Source organism: Gracilinanus agilis, chromosome 4 (assembly GCF_016433145.1).
Source record: "Gracilinanus agilis isolate LMUSP501 chromosome 4, AgileGrace, whole genome shotgun sequence".
NCBI classification, from domain to species: domain Eukaryota; kingdom Metazoa; phylum Chordata; class Mammalia; order Didelphimorphia; family Didelphidae; genus Gracilinanus; species Gracilinanus agilis.
Window position 1 is genome coordinate 426,463,339 of NC_058133.1, and position 23,516 is coordinate 426,486,854.

The 23,516-nt window shown below is 35.1% G+C and overlaps 1 protein-coding gene across 1 annotated transcript in view; it reads right to left on the minus strand.

The window, feature by feature from the left end:
- PRKN (parkin RBR E3 ubiquitin protein ligase) overlaps window positions 1-23,516 on the minus strand; it is a 1,541,099-nt gene that overhangs the window by 1,063,589 nt on the left and 453,994 nt on the right. The gene's annotated exons all lie outside the window — the stretch shown is intronic.

Sequence of the window (23,516 nt, forward strand, 5' to 3'; positions counted from 1 at the left end):
CCAACTTCAATAATTTTAGCATTTTTCTAGCTCAAAAATTCTCTCAGCTGCCTTATATATGATAACAAATATATTTAATAATTAATATTTTTTATAAAAATATAAGAAGAATTTGTAACTGAGCTTGAAAAAAGTCAAGAAAACTTTACCCTTCTTTCCTATGTTATGTTGGGTGGCTTTGAGGAGCTACAGTCTCTTCTCTCTCTCTCTCTCTTAACCATTATCCCCACCCCTCTTTTGGGACTTATATATTCCACAAAAATTTCAGCATTATTAAAGTAGCAGGTTTGGAATTGCTCCTGGAAATAATGGTCTGGAATACTCTTGTTCTTCTTGTCTTACCTTTGCAAGTTTTGGTTTCTTGCTACACTAATATTTTTCTCTGTCTGTCTGTTTGTCTGTCTGTCTCTCTGTGTGAGTGTGTCTCTCTCTCTGTCCCTTGCCTTTTTCCCTCTTTATGTTGCCCTCTCTCCCTCTCCTTCTTTGATCTGATGTTCAGCTACTGGATTAGTGTTCCCATTGGGTACAGGAAGCCATCTCTCTGGTTGGCAGCAATAATGGGTAAGGAAAAGGTTGGAAGCAGTAGTTTCTTTACAAATTTGGTTCCATTTACGGTCCTGTATTTGCTCATGACTCAAATTTCTTCCTTCTAGCAATCAGATGAATAAAACACCCTTCAACAAAGTCTTGCCTCCTGTCTCCTGCCTGCCATGCAGCTTGCCATCTCCATCTTTCATCTGACCTCCAGGTCTATGGATTAATTCTCCCATGGATCATATGTTCCATATTATACTGAAGAAAGAATATACTTCTTATACAATACCTCAGGGTAAGGGGCTGAACTCAAACTGTCTTAGCACATGACTCCTACTTTAAAAAATTACTTACATTAAAAACTTACACTTTTACTTTGGTGTAACTTAGTGGTAATTATGTCTATCTTTCTACATATCTACCAATATTTTTTATTGCAATTTATTACTGGATAGATTTTGGGGGGCATGGATACATTCTTAAATTTCACATTGAGCTGTAAAATAATCATTTTTTTCCTTGTCAATCTATTTTGCTTAATTAAGGAAGAGAAGCCTTTTGTTTTCTTTCAGTCTTGGTCTATTTTTTCTGGCTGGAAGTACGGTGGCCACTGAAAGGGGTCTGATCTAGCAGTTGATCAATATGGATTTTTTTAATTGTTCTCTTTTTGATGTTGGCAAGTTAACCATTTTCCTACTTAAGTAGTCTGATGGCTTCCCATTCTAGGGGGTTCACTCTTAAGCTTAAGAGATACATCAGTTTTAACTTCCTTGGAGGCAAGAATAACAAGTATGTGGCACTACCCATGGTAGACAGTATTTTCTCATTCCTTATTATGCCCTAGATCCATGTTGGCAAAGGAGTGGCAAAGGGGCCAGGGTGGCAGGGAGGGAGCTGTTTCCTTCCCCCTCTCCATGCCACCTGAGGACAATTTTCACATGCCATGCCTCTCCACCCAGCAGCCAAATGTGAGCACTTCCTCCCCTCCATTCTCTGGGATAATGGAAGGGGACTCACAGGCAGCTTGAAATTGCAATTTGGGCACACAGTCTTAAAAAGGTTCACCAGTGCAGCCCTAGGTAATCTTATATTTAGAATAGCAAAAGGAAAAAAATCTATGTTCCACTGAGGTTTTTCCTTCATTAACGGCCCTCAGAGAGGTGCCTTTTTACAATTATACCAGATTAAAACTGACTCTAAGATCTAAGCAAAACAGGAAAGTGACAAATGTCCAAAACCAATGAGGGATTTACATTTGCCTTATTTATCTACTAGTGCATTTAACTGTTTCTATCTCTGTAAGTCCAAACTACCCACATTATGTAAAAAATGAAAACAAAAATAAAAACAAAACTGGATGATTCTATTGCTACCACTTTTAAAAAATCAGTCAAATTCTTAATTTGGTTTCTCTATTATAAATACAGCTGATTGGCTGAATATCCCACTTTTTAATTGGTGACTGACTTCTTTCAAATACTCCCTAGGCATGGTTTATTGTGCTTAGCAGAGCTCCAAGGCAAAGAGTAGAATCCAAAGTAATGGGAAGCAGGAATTGTTTTCCTATTCCAGGGAGAAGTGTTTGAATCATCCAAGAAGCCAATAGCCAAGACTTCTAACAAGAATTCAAGTCCATTACTGTGTTGATTAAGCCAAGTTGTTTGCCCACAAACAGGCTCCAAACTATCTTACACTAAACAAGAGGCATCTTAACAGATTGGTGAATTTGCTCTTCAAGTGGGGAAGTGAATTGGGATGTTCTCCAAGAAGATGAATGAGATTTTCTGAATCCACTAATTTACACTTTCCATTCAAATAACAACTATTTATTGATATGAATTAGAATTATAGAACTATAGCTTAAAGGGATCTCAGAGGTCATGTTGGCCCAACTCCACATTTTATAGTTGAAGAAAATAAGGATACTAGGTGACTTCTCTAAGGCTGCAGATGTTATAAGCATCAGAGAAGATATTTGAACTTAAGTTTTTGGACGCCAGAGCTATTGCTTTTCACTGTACCCTATTATATAAATTCCACTTTACGCTAAATTTGGCATGAGACCCTTTAATAACAAATGGCTATCCATCTGGCAAAGGGTACTATTTTCATGTGCACTTTGAAAATAGATTTATTGTTTAAATTTTCCTCATGAATAAAACCATAAAGAATATTCTATCCCTACAGATTTTCTCATATAACCCTAATGATATTTCATACCAGATTTCTAAGGTTATCTTTTGAATGTTTTTAAAGAGACATAAAATGGACTCTTACTTCAGATATAGCATTTGAGTGGGCTGTTGACAGCACATCAGAGTGGAGAGCCTAGTTTTTGGCATAGATGAAATGTTCAATACTTTTGAGTAATTTCCTTGGAAACTCATAAAGCCATAATATTCCCATTACTGCTTTTACATTTCCTTTACTATTATTTAACTTCTTATCCCTAGTTTGTGTTTTGTCTGTCCAAAATCAATGTCAACTCAATGTCTATTCCAGATATAAATGTTATCCTAGAATTTTAAGTGAAAGGAAGCTATTGTGGAAGCCAAAGGATTAGCTAGCAGAAGAATCAGTAGAAACCAGTTAAAGGGGGAAAAAAGGAATATGTTATGGTGGTAGAAAGTGATGTCTGTTCCCAAAGGTAGAATTCTAGTCTTGAAACCTATACTTAATTAGCTCACCTTATCTTTAGAGCCATGTAGTTTTATAATTGTGAAGAAATTTTACTACAAAAAATATACACCCCTTGGACTCGAGATGAAGATATGACTTGGCAGTTGTCAAACAAAAAGGGTTTATTCTCCAGAAGTTCATATAAATGCCAAACTAAAAGTCTACAATTGGTATAGGCTCACTGAAAAGTAAGGAAAAGGCAATGAGAGTTTTACCAAGATTATAAATCTGGAATGAATGTGCTAGAGTATGACAATGCATGTTAATTATAGCAATAGTAAACAAAAGAGATTAGCCATCCTAGACTTTTGTTTAAGTTGCATTTGAAGTGAGGGAGTGAGAGTGAAGTGATTTTTCTCCAGTTGTCAAGGAACCAGAAAGAGAGGAGAGGTGTGTCTCAGAGAATATGAAGTCAAATCAAGACACTTATTGCACCTATTAAGTGCTACATGCTGAGAGGAAAGGTAAAAACAACCCTTTATTTTTGGAAGAAGCCTTATAAATCATCTCTACTTTCTATGTCTGTTCCCCACAATTGATAGACTGAGTTATAAGGACTAAGAAGGCATTTAGAAAAATTGATATTTCATACCAGATTTCTAAGGTTATCTTTTGAATGTTTTTAAAGAGACATAAAATGGACTCTTACTTCATTCCTTACCTTGGTCACCATGGGGGACAATAAAATTGCCTTCAACTTGTACTTCTCTATACTTTAGCTATTCTTGGGGGAGGCCATGCTAGAACAGTAAGGTAGGAAAGAGCCCCACCTATAACACTACCTTTGTGACTTTAGGCAAATGAATTTACCTCTTTGTGCCCCACTTTTTTCATCTCTAAATAAAAGTGGTTAGTTTAGATAAGCTCTGAGGTCCCTTCTAATTCTGATACTTTGATCTCATGAATATCTATAAGGTGTTATATTTAAAAGCACTCTGTATTTGTCAATAAGCAAGGAATTTCAAAAAAAGAATTGATAAATGTCAGTGATTAAACTAAACCACATTCTTCGCCAGTAGCAAGAAAGCCATTGTGCAAAATCCATAAAATACATTTTCAAGATGCTTTCATGACGCTTATATTTGGGGTGAGAACAGTTGTGTTTCCATATAGCGTCCCTCCCCAATTTCTAACCACCTAGAAAATGGAATTCCAAATCTCTGCTGCATATAGCTCAAATTTAGAGAGACCCAACTTTAAGAGTGCTTAAAGGTCATCAAGCCTGATTACATTCTGTTCAACACTATAAAAAGCAGTCAAGTGTAAATGATTATTGAGTAAATTATGAATGATTCATTCATGGCAGATTTTTCATTAGATGGGAACTTCTCTTTTGCTGTAAAGTCAACATTATGATCTAGGATGCCATTTCTTGGAATTCATGCTATTAAACAAGAAAGGGAAAGGAAATCCTTTCATTTATGATGACTCTTTTAAGAGTTCTCCATCTCCAAGGAAAAGTGCACTTAAATGGATGCTGTGGTCCAGGGATGGCCTTAAGAGCAAGCAGCTATGCCAGAACAGAATTCAATTAAATTCAACTGTTTAAGGACTCGTACTGCAACAATGAGGAGAGTATTATGTTAGATGCTAGGGGAAGACATCACTTAGATAAAACATCTTCCTTACCCTCAAGAACTTTATGGTCTAATAGGAGGCTAAGAAACATAGGCAGATAACTATAATAGATAATAGAAGATGATGCATTAGAAGTACATTTAAAAATGAGGTACATGCAAAAAATGCGGCAGTTAGGTGGCAGAATGGATAGAGCACTGGCATTAGAATCAAGAAGACTCATGAGCTCAAATCCAGCCTCAGAAATTTACTAGCTCTGTGACTCTGGACAGTTGCGTAACCCTGTTTGCCTTGATTCTTCATTATAATAAAATGAACTGGAGAACAAAATGGCAAACCACTCCGATATCTTTGCCAAGAAAACCCCAAAACAGGCACTTGAAGAGATTGGATACAATTGAAATGATTCGAGAATAACAAAATGTTTAAAAATAGTGTTCACAAGCTACTAGTATAGTAGCTGGAATTTATCTTAGATGTAAATCTAAGACTATAAATCCTCAGCTTTAAAATGAGGAAACGAAATCTTAAATAGCTAAAAGATTTGCCCTAGGTCAGTGATGGTGAACCTTTTAGAGACTTTAGAGACTGAGTGCCCAAGCTGCAACCCTCATGCTGCATGTGAGCTCCCCATACAGGGCAGGGAGGAAATGCTTCCATTGGGATGCTGGGCAGAGGGGTAGGTCTTTTGAGAAATGTCCTCAGGTGCTCATTGATTGGGGGGAAGGGAGCAGCCCCCTCCTACATGCTCTGGCATGCATACCATAGGTTTACCAACATGGCCCTACATCATAGAACTGGGAAGAGGCAGACTTAGAAGTAAAACTCAAATTCTCTGGGCTCCTAATCCTCTTTTCACAGATGCCCCTAAAAGATCTATTCCATAGAATCCTTTGGATTTAGATTAAAGCACTGTTCTATATTAATACACAAATAGAGGGAAGAATGAATGCATTATTAGTCACTAAAGGCTGAGTGTAAATTAGGTCATTAAATAGCTTCAACTAGCTGATAGCAGCTTATATAATATTGAGGTTGGGAGGAAAAGAAAGAAGAGTGGTTCTGTGTACCTTGCAATAAACAATAAGCATGAATTAAGTGCCTGCTATGTGCCAGGTCCATGAAAGAAAAAGAAAAAGAATGAAGAAACTCCTACTCTCATAGAAATTACATTCTTTCATCATGGGCAAGATCTATAAAAGACAGCCCTTGGTGAAATGGCATAGTAAGAAGTAAAACAAATAGAAGACTGGAATGAGAACAATAGAACCCAGAGGAGAGATAGCACCTAGAATCAATGGTTTGGGGTAGAATGGAAGGATGTTGGAAGGGAAGATAGAACAATACAATGTTGGTCTTTTCTAGGCTTCCCGTTATTAAGGCCTAAAAATCCATGGGTACTGCATCTATTTACTACTGCAGAAATAGCCCCTTAAATCAACTTATTTGGATTGGACTCTGAAATTACTCTCATTGCCCAAAGATAGCTATTGACAAATTTTGTAATTAGAGTTTTATGGTAAACCCTCTTGTGCTTCTCAATAAATGTCTATTATATATAGAAATCTGATATCTTCTTATGGATTTATAAAATTTTAGCAAAAATTTAGGGAGCAGGAAGTATTTTTTCTCCAGCAAAAGTTTCTTAGTGTTATCTTTGAGGCTGGGCATTCTTTGTACAATGATTGCTATTTTCCCATATATAACTGTCAAGGAAACAATGGATGCTTATTTTTTTATTTTATATTATATATATGTATATATATACATATATATATATATATATAATACTTCATTATAACTTGGGAAATAGTCACCCCCCCCCAACTCTAGTCAATCACTTCCTCAGATTTGGTGGCATCTTGTCTTGTTTTATTGTGTTTTGTTTTCCTTTCCAAATATTAGTATTTTTCCTAAAGAGGAATGTAAGGCAAATGAAATTCCAGTATAATGATTTTGGTCCTTTATATTCTTGGTTCAGGACCAAGAAAACATTCTTCCTTAAACCGTCAGGTATAAGACATTAATAATTCCTGAGTTAGTGATCATATTATTATATTTCTAGGGTCAGTGGAGGCTTCAACTCTTATTGAGCTCCTCGATGAATCACTTGGTATTTGGGAGTTGATCAGCTCTCTGGAGATCAAAGGGAGAAACCATGTAGCTTCGTAAGAAGAAACAGACTTACTTGTGCTACGGCTTCCAGGTTCCCACTCAGGTATATTCTGTAGCTTTAAGAGCTGCTACTGCAGTGCTCTGGGGGTTGTATTACTCTGCAGTCTTGAGTAGGAGCCCGGTAACAAAATAAAAATGTAAATCACTTCATGAAAGGGACCATCATTCATGATGGCAGAGAAATCACTGTAAATCATAAGCTTGTATAGATGCCAAAAAAAAAAGAAAAAGAAAAAAGAAAGAAAAAGAAAAATGCATTTTTAAAATGGGAAGAGGAGAAAAGGTGGGGCTTAAAAATGTAATGGAAATAGATTGTAAATCTCTACACATAGCTATGTATCATGAGAAACTAGACAAACTAAATGACTGCAAATGAGAGCTATGTTCAAGATGAGAGATCCCTTGGAAAATGAGCAAAAGGGTGGGCATTGCCCCCCTTACACTTCAAAGAGCATATTTACTGCTGCATCCTGAAGATGGACTGGCATATGGTGAAAATAAGGGATAACCAATATGTAACAGTCCCTGTGCTTCATTGATATCATTGTGAGGTCAACAGAAAAAATAGTTCCCCAGCTGAGAATTCACAAAAAGGAGACAAGAGCCAGAGTGGACAGTTAGGTAGGCTGCTATTTGGATCTTTGGAAAGAATGATCTTATTGACAAAATCCTAGATCCAGTTGAGTATCTGTGTAAATGAACTTGTAGAGATGGGCTTTCACTAGAAGGGCAGCCCCACATTCAGAAGTAAATCTTAGAAATGACACTATTCTGGGGGACCCACTATACCCGACTTCCTCTCCAGCCTGCTTTTCCGTCAAATGACATCTGAATTCTATAGAATGGCCTCTGCAGCTGAATGAAGAGGACAGATAGGCAGGCATCTAGCTTCACTACAAGTTGCTGAAATAGGTCTGGCACTGTAGACTAAAATTCAAATTTTGGAAGCGGTAGGAATCTCAGGATTATAGGGGTTAGAAGGTAAAAGGGAGGGTTGGTAGACTTCACAATGAGTTCCTTGTTTCTAAGGAAATTGGAGTGGAGACTCAAAGTCCTATTGAGGGTAAATTGAAGGAATCTTATGCCTCACCTTGCGGTACCATAAGCAGGGGTTCTCCTAGCTACTGCCACAGATTCTACTAGCCTAAATTTCTCCCCATAGAGAAGCTGCTGCTGCAGTGGGGAGACCAGAGAAGGTTAAACTTCAACTCTGTTATGAAGAACATGATTTGTGGTGATACTCTGGTTTTAGGAAAAGCAGATTTGGGGTAGTAAAGTACTAATATATATGTGTATGTGTATGAATATATATGCATATATATTAACCCATGTTCATATATATAATGCATATATATATAGAGAAAGAAATAGAGAGAGAGAGATAAAGAGAGAGAGAGATAAAGAGAGAGAGAGAGAGAGAGAGAGATAAAGAGAGAGAGAGAGAGAGAGAGAGAGAGTATGTGAGAACATGGGTTAAAATCATTTCCTTTTTGCTACAGGGATGGATTTCATTGTCACTGTCTTGTCAATTTCAAAGATTCAAGACAACTGAAGTTATTTCTTCCTTAAGACAAACTAACACTTTCTTTCAATCAAAGTCAGAAGATATCTCTATTTGGCTCTACTGACTGATGGAAAAGAAAAAAGAAAAGAAAAACACATATATTCTAGATCTTTTTCCCCCCTATTATATTTCTTGGGCTTTAAAAAAAAGTTTAGTTTTGGTTCATAATTCTCAGAAATGTGCAGATATTTATTTTGGGTTTCAAGAAGTATTCTGAAATACATTTGACATCCAGCTTCTTTTAAATAATACTATAAAGAGAGATCCTTTGAGGGGGGGTAGGAAACCACTGAAAGAACACCATTATTTACTTAAAAAAAAGTCAAACTTCCAATCTCAAAAGGCACCAAAAGGGTGATATTTTTCAATTAATCTGAAATTCCTGTTCATAAATGAGGCAAATAATACAGTTTCAAAAAGCACAGAATCTACTTATATGTCTCATTCTATTATGACACTAATGCATCATGTATCATACAAATAGCCTTTTACAAGAAGCTATTTCTATGATGCTGTCAGTTGAGTAGAGAAAGCAGTGGAGTTAGGACTTCATCCTTTAGAACAGGCAATGGCAAGTCACAGGAGATTTTTAAGCAAGCAACTGACAGTCTAATCTGAGCTTTAAGAAGACTAATTCAGTTCTGGGGCATAATCAAAATGGATTCCAGGAGGGAAAAACTAGACAGGGAAATCACTTCAGAGTTTATTGCAATAATCCATATGAGAGATATTTAAGAACTGAACTAGATCAGTGATGGTAGAAATGGAAATAAAAGTATAGAATGTAAGCTCCATCTTTATTTTTATATTATCAATGCATGAAATAGAGACTGACACAATAGGAATTTAATAAATGCATGGTGATGTACATATACTCTAGGCATTACAAACTTTCCTTTATGATAAACAAAGCTCAGAACATGAGAGCAAGGATTTGGTATTTGAATCTTAGGAAATATTTAAGGAAAAGGGTATAGGCATATGAGATATGAGGCAGTTTTTTGCTATGTCAGAATTGCTCCCAAAGACTAGAAGGGAATAATAGCAGCTGATTACCCTGGCATACCCATCACGATATTTAGGGAAGGCATTAAAAGAGAATTACTCTTACCTAAAAATCAAACTAGCTCTATATTAAATAGAACTCATAGTAAAAGCAAATGGAGGGGGCAGCTGGGTATCTCAGTGAATTGAGAGCCAGGCCGAGAGACGGGAGGTCCTAGGTTGAAATCTGACCTCAGACACTTTCTAGCTGTGTGACCCTGGGCAAGTCACTTGACCCCCATTGCCTACCCTTACCACTCTTCTGCCTTGGAGCCAATACACAGTATTGACTCCAAGATGGAAGGTAAGGGTTTTAAGTAAAAAAAAAAGGCTAATGGAATGAGGACAACAAAGAGGCATAACAAGATATAGTGGATAGAATACCATTTTTTAAGTCAAAAGACCTGGGCCCCAATCCTATTTCTGTGTCACATACTAGGGTGCTGCCACTTTTAGGAAATATATTTAACCTCTCAGGTTCTTAAGTTTCTTATATCTTAAATGACAATTCTCTAGGACTTAGGTTATAATGATCCTGATGTTATGAGGGTCTGAAGTTGGATATAATGGATGAACCCCAAGTGAAACACTGAAGTTGTAATAGTGAAACACAAAGGACCCCACAGCAATAGTTGTTGTTAAGATATAGGGAATCTGCTGAACCCAACTTCAGATATGTGTCCCAGAATAGCTAGCCAGATAAAGAATCTGAAGTTAGAAGTATACAGCTACTTCTCTAATTGACTTTCTGGCCTAGATTGGATAATGCTAGATTGACTGTGAATTATGTTTTACTATAACTGATAGAATTTTCTTCTCTCAAATATCCCAAGGATAAAATCACTAAGCCCTAAGATGGAGATGACACCAAATCTAGGTAAGTTTGAAGACTTAATGTTAACAGACTTAGGAAGGAAGCAGGGTAATGACTGGGAAGGAGGGAAACAGGAAGTCTTTATGTAACTAGGGCTAATGATGCTAATGATGCTAATGATGGTATTTGAATTGATGATGGTCAGTCTTGCTAGTTGCCAGTCTGTTTGGGCCAGACTGGCTTCAACCTAAATCAGGTTTCTCTGCTGTTAGATGATGTTGTTTCTTCTTGGTAATTAAATCAGGACCAGGTTATTTAATATAAGGTCAACACAGGTTGGTGCAGGTTGTTGGTAAATTAATTTGACCTATGGACTACCCTTACCAAAGGAACTGCCCACTCCCCAAAACCCAATCTCCAGATTGAGATGGATCTCTCAGTTCAAATCCTTCCTTATATACCTGAGCCTCAACTGCCTTGGCACATGCCACCTCCTGCCAGGCTCAGTTCATTCTATGTTCTATTCAGGTAACTGTCCATCATCTTGTTTCCATATTGCTGTGCAAATTATCATTACACTTATTAATGATGACCTCAAACAAAACAGAGAGACATCATAGTGTCTCAATGTTAATTGTTATCAGAGGCTTATAGAGGACCTTACCTTTCTTAGGGGATCTATTTTGTACCTGGATTCTTGCACTGAATCTCCTCAGTGGCAAATGGCAAACAGCTTTGGTGAGCAAATGTCCTTTTGTTTTATGCCTTGATATTAATGCTGTAAGGTCATTAGATGAAGTTCTTTCCCTTGAAGAAAATTCCAGGAGATAAGAACTTTTCATCATTTTAAATATCTTTGTGTGTCTATTGAATAAGTTTATCTGAATGTTCACATCATGCTAAACCTTTAAAATGAAAAAAAATAGCTTCAGATTGTTCAGAATTGGCAGAGATAACCAACATTCTTAACATATATCTCATAAACACCTGAGGGAGGAGTGTATTGATAGAATTCTGGAAAGAAAAGTCTTGTAAATTCAGAGGCATAAAAGGAATTCCTCATATTAAAATCTGAAAAGGATTTGACTGATCATGCCATGCCAAATCCCAACCTGGAATTATTATTATCATTAACTCTATTCTTTTAGACACATGCTACTCACATATCTAGAGAAAAACTGTCCTGATTTGGATCATTAAAAATTACATTACATAATCTCAACTGGGTCCACACTACAGGAAGTCCTTTATTTTTATACCTCCCAACTTTGTTCACTACTTCACTCATAACAGCAAATATTCTAGATTTTTTTTTCATCCTTCCTCAAGTTTCCCACAGACACCTCTTTCTGAAGTCTCTCATCTGAATACTGTAATTCATTTGTTGTTCAGTTGTGTCTAGCTCTTCATGACCCCATTTGGGGTTTTCATTGCAAAGATACTAGAGTGCTTTGCCATTTCTTTTTCTAGTTTATTTATGGATGAAGAAATTGAGGCAAATAGGGTTAAGTGTCTTGCCTAGATTCACATGGTCTGTAAATGTCTGTGGCCAGATTTGAACTCAGGAATATGAGTGTTCCTGACTTCTAGCCTAGTACTCTATTGTGACATCTAACTGTCTCAGTATTAAGAACATTCACTGGGAGCTCCTGCTTCTCTTCTTATCTTCATCTCATATCACTAAAATATCTTCCTTTGTTAATCTTGACCTTCATACCTGTTCCACATGAAGTGGCCCTTCTCCTTGACAAGACAATCCTACCACATTGGTACTTTATTCCATTCCATTTCATTTTATCATCTTTAGTCAACTGGTCCCATTATTTTACCAACTCTCTAATCTTTTTTTAATGTAGAAGGTAATTATTCACATATTTTCTCTCTCTAATCTTGAGGCTCTCCCTATCTATGGCCCTTTCCCTGCTGCCTACAAAAAGAGCTTCGTCTACCCCATCCTTAAAAAAAACAAAAAATAAAAACTCCTCATTTAATCTGTTCATTTCCACTAGCTATCATTCAATAACATTCACTTCCTCTTGTCTAAACTTCTTGAGAATGTTTTCTACACTAAATGACTTCCTCTCATGAGCTGAGTGACTTTAAAATTCCCAGCAATCTTACATCTAACTTCACTGTTCAACCAAAACTACTCTCTCTCAAGATAAAAATGATTGCTCAATTACCAAATCTGAAGCCTTTTCTCAATCCTCATCCTTACTGACCTCTTTGCAACATTTACAGTTGATCATCCTCTTCTAGATCCTCTCTCCTCTTGAGATTTTTTGATACCTGGTTCTTCAACTCTGATGGAGATGTTTGCTTCTTCTCCATCTCCTTGTAATATATGCATCCAGGTAACATCCAATAATTGTGTTTCTTAAGTCTCTGTCCTCAGTTATCTTTTCTTTTCCAACTATATTCCTTACTGCGCAATCCCATTGATTCCAACAATTGGTTCAGCTATCATGCAGATGATTCTTAGAAGTATGTATCCAGCCCAATTTTTTGAGCTCCAAAGTTGCATCATAAATGGTCTTTTCATTTATTTCAAACACGATATCTCACAAGCATGACATAATCAACATGTCAAAAACAGAAATCATTATCTTCTTTATAGAATCCTTTACTCTTCTGAGGGACACATTACCCTCCTACCAACCTAGGTTGTAATTTTGGTGTTATTTCCATCTTCACAGTATTTCTCCTATATTGTCCCCTTCTCTCTCCTCAAATAGGCACTAACCTGATCTAAACCTCATCACCATATGCTTAGGGTATAACAATATTTATATACCTCTATATATGATCAGTTTTTGTAAGTTACACATTCTGTTGAGAGATGTATATATTCTTTAGCAGTCATGTTTAGAAGATGCAAAATTCTCTTAGCTCTAATTTCTTCAGCAATTTTCTTCAGTTATATATTTTCCTTTTTTGCTTATTTATCAAAAAATTTCATCCAGAATTTAGTTATCCAAATTTAGTTATCCAAAATTGAAGGACTACTGAAATCTCCTGCCACAATCTATGTCTTTTTATATTTCAATTAATTTTTGCTTTATGAATTTAGACACAAAGACATTTAGAACATACAAATTTTATATTGATTTTGGCTTGTTGCCTAAGGTTCTCTTATCCACAATGTATTCTCCTAATTAATTTTTTTGGATTTGTTTTGATTTTGTTTTTGCTTTGTCAGAAACTATGATTGTAACTCTCGTTTTTTGTATTCCTTTGATACATAGTAATTTTCTTTTTAGATCTTAATTTTTTAAAACTCATACCTTCTTTTTTAGAATCAATACAAAAATTCAGTTCCAAGGCAGAAAAGGTAAGGGTTAGGAAATAGGGTTAAGTGACTCGCCCAGGAATACAGGGTTAGGAAGTGTATGAGGTTAAATTTGAACCTAGGATCTCCCATCTCCAGATCTGGCTCTCTATTCACTGGGCCACTTAGCTTTCCCTAGGTCCTCATTACCATTTTTTCCTATTTTATATTTTGCTGGATTGTAATAATCCATACATGTTTAAAATTATGAGATTTGACTTTATTTTTTCCTTCATTTGTCTCTATTTCCCCCCTATCCTCTGCAAAGACAGTATTATGTCTTCAGTTATTTTAACTTAATCAATTTTAAGGAAACTCCATTCTCACTAATTTTCTCCCCTTACCCCAAACCTCCTTCCCCTCCTTTTTTTGTGTTATCACTTTCCATAGTTTTGGGGTTATTTATTAACTTAATCATTTTTTTCTTTTTTCTCATTATTTATTTCTTTCCCTCTTTTTTCACTCAGTTAAGTAGACAATTAAAATCCTCCTTGATTTCCTCCCTTTCAACTAGTTTTGCTCATTATTTTAAATTTTTTTCTCTTTTTTCGTAAAACAATTTATTTTCCTCATTTATTATTTATCTTGGCTTTCTTCCTGTTTTAGACTTTATTCTTTGATCAATGGCTCTTATACTCATGCAGTTCTTTCTAGTCTATAATACTCAAGGAATAAAAGCTTCTAAGGATGCTAATAATGGCTTCCCTCTCCCAAACAGTTTCTGTTATTGCCTTGTAGGTTATAACCTGTTTTATTTTTCCTGTTGTACTTCACTCTTAAAAATAACAATTCCTGAAGTTTTGTCAGAGAGGATACTGCCATGTTTTATGAATTCTTCTACATCCTTGGTTACACAGTTCATTTTTTTAAAGTTATTTTTTACTTTTTTATTTACCATTTATTTATATATATAACAATATAATATGTAACACAATAATAGTTCATGTGATTTGCTAAAAAATAATTAATAAATAATAATTATGTTTATACAAGAAAAACATTCTCACATCAGCTATGAACAAAAATCTATGCTTCATTCTTTTTCCCCACTTCCTTCTATATCTCCCCCCTTCCTCCAAAGGCAAGTAATATGATATAGATCACTAATATATTGTCATATAATTCATATTTTTCTGTTCATCATGTTGTGAAATAAGACAAATATTGCTTACACTACAGGAAAATTCAAGGAGGAAATAAAGTGAAGAATGGTATGTTTCAATCTGCATTCAGACACTCTCTGTTCCTTCTATGGAGGTGGATATTCTTTTTTTTTCCCCCTCCCCAGATTCTTTTACATTTCTATTTGCCTTGAAATATCCTTCGTAGATCCATGTCCTCTCACTTTTCTAGATGTGATTGGATTCTAAATAATTTCTTTTGGGGATAGTTAAATGGCTCAGTGGATTGAGAGCCAGGGCCAGACAGGAGGTCTTAGGTTCAAATCTGATTTCATACACTTCCTAGCTATGTGACCCTAGGCAGGTCACTTCACCCCCATTGCCTGGCCCTTAACATTCTTCCAATCATTCCAAGACAGAAGTTAAGTTTTTAAAAAAATAATTTCTTTCAACTTTGCCTTCATGTAGATATTTATAAAGAAATCTCTTAATCATCTGTTATTATTTTGTTGTTATTGTATATTTTTAAATTTTCTTCTATTTCTGTTACTCAGGATATTTGAGAAACAAATATTTTCTTTCAGTGTGCTTTTCTTTATAGGAATGTTTCAAATGTTTCTTTCTAAAAATTTTCCCATGGTTACATGATCTTGTTGTCTCCCTCCTTTTTTCCCTCCACCCTCCCAGAGCTGTGAAGCAATTTCACTGGTTTATACACATATTATCACTCAAATCCCATTTCCATGTTACTCATTTTTATAATAGCATAATCTTTTAAAACCAAAACCCCAAATCATATACCCATATAAAAATGTGATAAATCATTTTTTCCCCTCAATTTCTACTCCCACAATTCTTTCTCTAGATGTGTTTAGCATTCTTTCTTAAAAGTACTTCAGAGTTGTCCTGGATCATTGCATTGCTTTTAGTAGCAAAGTCAATCATCAAAAGCCTCTTTTAGTTGAATGGCCTTTATGAGTGATGAGGATCATATTGACAGAGTAAGTCAATTTGGGCTGAATCTTGAGCTCCTTTACTCTTTGGAACCCATGGCATTTCCTCCTGCATTTCCTGATGTGTAGAAAATAGATTCTTGTTATCTCAATTATCGTTCAATTATATTTTAAAGTCTTTCTCCTGGTTGCTTACAGTATTCCTTGTTTACCAATGGAATTATAAATTTAACTGCTATAGTGTAGGTGTCACTCATATCCCCCAAATGTAATCTTTAGACTGATATCTTTTTTCTGTCTTCAGAACTTTTAGGTAGTTTTCTTGTATCATTTCTTGAATGACATTGTTCAGGCTTTTTGATTTCTATTCTTCTTAGAGACTTAAAATGCTTAAATTGGCATGTATCATTTAGATGAATATGTTTTGCTTACATAAAGATCATCATTTATATTCTTTTTTCCCGTACTGTATTTTTCTAAAATATAGTTGCTCCAACAAAAGGTTATTCTCTTTTTGTTTCTTCAGTGAGATTTGTCTCCATGGATCCAAGTTTCTATATTCTGCCAAATATTTCCATGGTACAAGCCATAAATTCTGCTTTTACAATTCTTATTTCTCTTAGGAACTATTTAGAAACATCCATTTATGGTTCTAAGCTCTCTTGTGAATCCTCAGGGTCTTCTGCTTCATTAGATATTATTTCATTTCCCTTTTTCTTAAAATATTTATTCATAGAGACTGATATACTGTGGTAAAATTGAATGTAATGGGCTTCTGTACCAGCAACAATGCAATGACCCAGGACAGCTCTGAGGGATTTATGGTAAAGATGCTTCCCACATTCAGAGGAAGGACTGCAGGAGAGGAAACATATAAGAAAAGCAATTGCTGGAACGTATGGGTCGGGGTGGACATGATTGGGGATGTGGACTCGAAATTACCACACCAATGCAACCACCAACAATTTGGAAATAGGTCTTGATCAAGGACACATGACAAAACCAGTGGAAATGTGCGTCGGCCATGGGTGGGGGGAGTGTGGGGGGGTGAAGGGGAAAGTAGGAGCATGAATCATGTAACCATGTTAAAAATGATTATTAATACATATTTTAAAAAAATAAAAAAATATTTATTCATAAATGTTTGGATTCTTTTATCTGTTATGGAGGCCATATTACCTTCTGTTGGTTTATCTGTTTTTGATTGGGTTTCTAAATTGCTTTTTCTTCCTCCTGAGATCTTTGACAATGTCAGTCTTTTGTTGTTCTATAGAACACTACTACTTTCTGACTTTTTAATCTTTGCGTTTGGTTTCCTTTAGGGCTAAACCCCAAAGCCTTTTTAGTTTCCTTCAATGTTAGGAAATTTCATGGTTTACCAATCTTGGTCTCTGCCTCAAATAGTCCCATCAGGATTCTGAGCTGTTTCTTCAGGTTTAATGGTGTTGCACATAGCCAACACATATTCTTCTCTAGTTTCCTCTGTTTCTTAGGTATCTGGCTAAGCTATGTTGTGGCACAGAGTGATTCCATGCTGCTGTTTCAATCTGAGCAAGCTTCTCGTTTTTGGATGTACACTGAACTGAGAGGAAGAGGGCCTGTTAGATTTGAATTCTGTGACGAGCTTTAGGTTATACAGTCATGCTACCTGATGTTGGTGGGCACTGGAATAAGTGTTATTAAGTGAACTTGTTAGGATTAGGGATTATTTGATTTCCCTATTGTTACTTAATTGAAATGTTACCTCCACTGAGGTCTTAGTGCTCTAGAAAATAGAGATGGATGAAATTACATTATCTTTGGTATATAATTATATTTTGGAGATGTTTGAGGACTCATTAAAATCAGGAAAAAATCTAGTTCTCCACCTAGATTGTGGTGACCTAAAAATCTTGGTAGGCAAGTCTTATTATTATTACTCTCATTTTTATTACACATGTGTGCCAATATCAGAGTGACAACTTACTAAATTTTGTGGCATAAGCAACCTATTTTGTAGGGAAAACAAAAAATCCGTAAAAGTAGTAACCCTGTAGTAAAGAAAATAACGAGTGATTATTATATTTTATGACTCTTACTTATCAATTTTTAATACGATTATTGCACTTCAATTCTGACAGTTATTTAGTTATTACTTAACAGAAATGACTACACACTTATAATTATTTTATAATTTTACTAAGATGTGATTATATACTGTTTCACAACTAATATTAAATATTATTGATAGTATAGTCTTAGGAACCTAGGTGAGAGAGTGGATAAAACACTGGATCTGAAGTCAGGAAAATGGAGGTCAAATGCAGCTTTGGGAACTTACTAGTTCTATTTGCCTGAGCTTCCACATCTGTGAAAAGGGAATAATAATACTATCTACTTCCAAAACTTATTGTGAGGATCCAATGCTTCCTTCAATGTCATAAAAATTGAATAAATTTAGTTAATTATTTCATAAATCTCCTAAGAAAATAAATCTCATCAAACAAATTCTATAGGTAAATTAAGTCGGGTTACATATTAAACTATATTTAAAGTATTCGCAAATAGTTAAATTATAATTGAGGGGGAAGATTTACATGTCATCAAGGACTCAGGTAGAGTTGAAATTCCTTCTGTGGCTTCTAATTTAAAGAATATATATTATCATATATTATTATATATGTATATATATTTTTGGGTTGCTAAAGTTTGGGGGATGTTTCCAAGCTGATTCCTTAGTTCCTATCTTGCTACCTTGCTACCTTCGAACCAAACTTCTGAGTAATATAGCTTTTTTTTTAATTTTTAATTTTATTTTTTATGAATGGAAGGGAACTACTTGCTGGAAAACAAGATGAAAGAAAGCTATTTGTTCAACATTAAATCTAGTGTCCAAGACTCAGAGAAGCTGAGTTCCCTAACTCAATCTTAAGTCCAAATCCTGGCTATGTAACCTGTTCCAGTGCTTCATACAGTGCCTCACACTCAGTAGTTACTTAATGAATGTGTGCTAACAGACCAAGTTACTTTACATCTGATTCGATATCCTCCTCTCTAAAAGGAAGAGGTTGGGCTAGTTGTATGACCCTGGGCAAGCCACTTAACCTCAGTGTGCATTATTTTCTCTACCTATAAAATTTGGAATTATAACGTGTGGTCCCTAAAGTTTTTTCTGGCTCTGTATTAATGATTCTATTAATTCTGTGATTCTCTTTCAGATGAGGAAAGTGAATCAGGCCTATTCATGCTCCAGGGTCCTTCTGTCTCATGCTCTACATTGTCTTTGTACTTACAACTTGATGATTGTACTCTTGATGCCAGAACTATAAAAATTGTCTTTTTTGTTTTTGTTTCTCTTTCTGGTCAAGGCAAAGATAACAACTTCATTCTATGATTACTGTGGAAATGTGTTTCTTTTGAGACCCCAAGTTCTACCCTTTCTAAGCTTGTTTCTCTAGTTTCCTGCCCTGATTTTTTAAAAGAACTCTTACCTTCTGTCTTAGTATCTAAGACTGAGAGTGGTTTAGGCAATTGGGGTTAAATGACTTGCCCAGGTTACTAGGAAGAAACTGAGGCCAGATTTGAATTTTTATAGGAATTAAAGTCTGAAGCTCTATCTACTATGCTACCTTGCTGTCCCCAAACTGTCCTGATAATTAATCAGATCTCCAAGCCCTTATTCTCTTAGAATAGCGAAATTTATCTTGTATCATTGTTTTCCTGATTGAAGTTTCACATGCTTTTAAAGAGTCTGATTTTATATGTGGAAGACTTTTTCATCGTTTCTATATAGTACATCTTCAACATAATCATAAATAAGGAGAAGGGAATAAGCATTTATAGAGCGCCTACTAGGTACAATGGTCTATCTGTACTTACAGATACTATCTCCTTTGATCCTCATGGTAGTGAGGATCCTTACAAGGCAGTCACAAATGAGACACTGAGAATAAGAAACTAGGCTGAGAAACTAGCCCAGGTTCACACAATTAGTAAATATTTGAAGTACATTTGGAGTCTAATCTTTCTGACTGCAGACCCAGAGCTCCATCCACTCTGAACTAACCATGGCACCTTTAACATCAGGTATTCTTAATTGTATTACATTCTGACTTGTGAGGATTATAGGATCATGGATTTAACACCTTACAAACTATATAGTGCAATCCCCTATTTTACAAGGGGGAAACTGAAACACAGTGTGGTTAAATGACTTGACCAAGATAACACAGCTAATAACAGTATTTCTGAGGAGAGATTGAAACCAAGGCTCTCCTAAGCCCAAATCCAGTGCCCTAACCACCATGCTTTTCCATCCCTTCAAGTCAAGTCTGAAGATCTCTTTTTTTTAAAATATTTTTTGCAAGCCACTGAGATGTCTGATTAAGTCATTTATATACAGCTTTGAAAGGTCTCATTATATGCACAAAAATACTCCTCAAATCAGATTAACTAACACTGTAACACAATTAATTTCACTGCATTCATCACTCAAGACACACCAACCGGTTGAGTGCCAGACCAGATTAGTCAGTCCTGGCATGTCTCCTGGTCCTCCCACAATCACAGACAACTTTAAGTCTGCCAACCTACATTTACCAAGGTTGGAGTGCTCGCATGTGCAGCAAAGAAATTAAGAATGCGGTTCTCACTTTAAAAAAATGACCCATTTTTCATCATTATCCAGTAAACAATTCATTACGGAAAATATGCATAGTGGGCAAAATAAAAGATGAACTAAATAAAATGAAATTAGGACTTTAAGGCTTAAGACATCCACCATTTTCTAGTTCAGCTCTGTTCCTAGGTGTACTGGAAGAATGATGCCATAAAATATGGAGTTATGCTGACTCAGAAATGGCCAAAATTGATAATAATTGAGAAAAGAGCCAGAAACAAGAAAGATCAAATAGGAGTCTAGTGTGGAAAAAATAATATCAAAAATAGGTTATTTTAAGAGAATCCCTTACTTTTAAGCCCCATCCTATCTACCTAAAATCTGTAAAAATGTTACATTTTTTCATTATAAGGAATGCAGGTACTTTATATCAGATTACGGGAGGATATACACTTTAACATAAATTCATCCTTTAACCTTCCCTGGGTTCCCTGGATTATACATCCTGAAAAAATTGAGCCATATTAATTTTTTAATAATTAGATGAAGAACACTGCAATATAGATTTGTTAAACTGGCTTTTTCAGCACCACTGGTAAGTATGGATGATACAAAGAATTACAGATATTATGTAAATTCTGTCTTCATATAACTAAAAATAATTCACATTTATAGTATACATTAAGGTCAACAAGAAACTTCTAATATCTACTTTGTAGGGCACTTATTATTTTCATTTTACAGATGGAAAAACTGAGGCTCAGAGAAATTTAAGAGATTTGTTCATGATCACATAGTTAATGTCACAGATAGGATTCAAACTCATGTCTTCAGACTTCAACTCTATGGCTCTCAGATAATTTGCTCTTAGAAGAGTAGATGACAAGATGACAAACATCTTCAGGATGAAAACTTAAAAAGTGAGGACAAATGAAAAATTTAAAAATACATATTCCAAAGGGTAGACCATGCATACCAAGAAGTAATATACCATATAAGCTGTCAGGATAGCAAACAGATTCAATTCACTTATATATACATTTTACTAGACACCAATTTTACTAAGTGAAATGGAGACAAGAAATAATAAGGGTTTAAAATGTGGTGGCAGCATCAGCTAAAGAATAGAACTTTGGATTTAGCAAACAGCAAAAAAAAAAGTATAGTGCAAAGGAAAGAGTTCTAAATTTGAATTAAGAGAACCTTGATTTAAATTCTACTAGTTTTGGCAACTTGGGCAAATCACTAAACCTTCTTGGTTCTCAGTATCTTTCCTTATAAAAGAAGGAAATTGGACTAGATGGTCTTATGAGTTCCCTCTCAGCTCCACCTTTATAAACCTGATTCTATGTGCTGAATCTGAGGCTGAGTGAAAAAAAAAGCCAAGCATGACTCTGTGGTTTAAAGATTGAGTGACTAGGAAGATGGTGGGACCATTGACACAAAGACACAAGTAGGGGACTTATGAGGAACATTGTTTTGTGTATTTTCCTATGTGTTAGGGCAAAGATAAATAAATAAATTTAAAATATATATATGAATATAGATATACACAGATACAGTTATGCCCACAAATTCATTTAAAATGTATACACATATATGCACATGTGAATATTATATATATATTAATATATGTTTGTCTATACAAGTGTATGAAATCTAAAATATGTGTACATGCATGTGTGAATGAGTTGGTAAAATGAAACCATGAGAGTGGATAAGGACATTAAAAGAGAAAATACAGAGAAAGAAGAAAAGAAAGCTAAGGGAAATAAATGTGAGGAATAGAATCTGTATAATGGGGTTCTAATATCATAGTAAAGTAAGAGGATTTTACAATGATTCAATGTGGTAGTTGGAACTGGAATATCCCATCTTTAAGGTATAGCATTATATAGTATAAGCTTAAAAATAAAATATGTTGACTTCAGTCACTAAAATTTTAATGTATTTCTTTGATAGATTATTTTCCCTATTGCAGTTATAAAATCATAATCATTTTTAACATTTTAAATATGTCATATAATTAATATGTACTTATTATAGATTTATGTTATTACAACTAAAATTCCTTTATAACCTCCTCTCTCCTTTATTTCCCAGAGAGCTTTGCTAAGTAACAAATTTTTTTTGAGGAAAAAATTATACAATCAATATATTGACAAAAAAATCTGAAATTTGTTTCATATCCATGGGATACTATCTATCACCTGCATAAGAATGAGGGGAAGTATCTTATATCTCTTCTTAGGAAGGAGGCCTGTTGTTCTCTTTAATGTTGCAATCTTTATCAAATTTAATTTTTTATTTCCATATTTCAGGGTGCTATTATATAGGATTAAAAACAACAGTATCCTATTTGGAATGGAAAATAAAGGAACGCAAAAATTTCATAATACGTGAGACTGGAGAGTGCCCTACTTGGGGAAACAAAACAGCTATCTTCTATAGTTAAAATGAAAAGAGAGAAATTATATGGAGAAGAATGAAAATAAATCACTGGAACAAAGGAGATTCACCAGGCTCCCTATTAACTTTATTCTAGGAAATATGACCCAAATTAATATATTTCTCAGACAAATTCTTCTGGCCATATTGTAGGCCTTCTTACTTTGATAATAGCCAGGATACCATGATTTTTGGATACTCCTTACCTTCATCATTCCACAGTTATCATTTACCATTGGGTCATAATTCTAGACTTGGAAGAGACTTGAGAAGTAATCAAGGCCAGTTCCCTCAATTTTCAGCTGAAGACACTGAGGCCTACAGTGGTAAAGTGACTTGTTTAGTGTCAATTGGGTGCTAAAGCCAAGATATGGACTCAGGTTCAAATTCAGCCCTTTCCAGTGCATTATAATAATTTCTCTACCCACATGATTCAAAACAACTGCTGTGTTACTCCCCTTTTAAATCAATCGACACAATCCATCTCCAAAGTGATTTTAGAATTCATACTTCTTGTTTCCTTAGGCAATGTAGTGAATGGAGCTCTGGATCTTATATTTGCAAGAAAAGAATTTGGATTTAGCTTTGGACATTTGCTCTACCTCAGTTTCCTCAAAAAAGAGCACCAGCATCATGGGACTCCTATGAAGATCAAGTGAAATAATATATGCAAAGTATTTT